Source organism: Psammomys obesus, unplaced genomic scaffold, assembly GCF_907164565.1.
Source record: "Psammomys obesus unplaced genomic scaffold, mPsaObe1.curated_primary_1811, whole genome shotgun sequence".
In the NCBI taxonomy this organism is placed as follows: domain Eukaryota; kingdom Metazoa; phylum Chordata; class Mammalia; order Rodentia; family Muridae; genus Psammomys; species Psammomys obesus.
In genome coordinates, this window is record NW_026591816.1 from 7,053,425 (window position 1) to 7,054,320 (window position 896).

The following is an 896-nucleotide window of genomic DNA, read 5'->3' on the forward strand; positions in this document are numbered from 1 at the left end:
AGTCCCCAAAGTTCCTTCAATAGTCAGACCTCTCCATTTCCTCTTCTGGGACACACCCTTCCCAGCTGGGGACGCAAAGGAGAACCTTGACCCTTACTGTCTGAGAGCCTCTACCCTGGGAGAGAACACAGTGGCCAGAGGGACCCACAGCTGCCCTTGGCCATCAGGAGGAGACTGAAAGCCCAGCCCCACCTGTCTCTGGAAGACTGTGCAGCTGGCTTGTGGGTAGCTGCTCTGTCATGGCTGTAGGTGGTTTTCCAAGGAACAGTAAATAACCGGACACAAACACATACACACGCTGGCTGGCCAGTGGAATCTGGAGTACCCTGCAGGAAGGAGACGCCCTGGGTGGCTGGGGGAGGTCTCTGTGGTACACATTTTGGCCTTCGAAATGTCAGGAGGAAGAGGACTGGCACAGAACCGCTACTGTCCAAGTGATGGAGCTGGTTGGACATAGCTCAGTGGTGAAGCGTCCACCTGGCAGTGTGAGGCCCTAGTGGTGGTTCCCTAGTGTGGCAAACTTTTTCTACAGATAAGTAAGGGATAGGAGCAGATGGTGAAGAAGGACCTAAGGTCTCCTGTGGCTTTGCTGCTGCTTTTAGGATCCTCTGAGACTCACTTCCAAATCCTCATCCCTTCAGAGCTTGGGCTACTTTATAAGATGACTGCTGTCCTATGCCTGCTCTGACACTCAGTCTCCATCAGTCCTCTGGAGGCCAGGGCCTGGTCAGTTTACCAAGGAGAGAACACCCTTTCTCCATGCTGGTGGGCCTTGTTCAGCTGTCCTGGCCACCATCTGTGTACCCCAGGCGCACTGATACTTTCTGGGAAGCAGGTAGCAAGCAAGATCAGAGGCTTCCCAATCCTGAGCACCCTTCCCACAAAGGCCGCTAGAC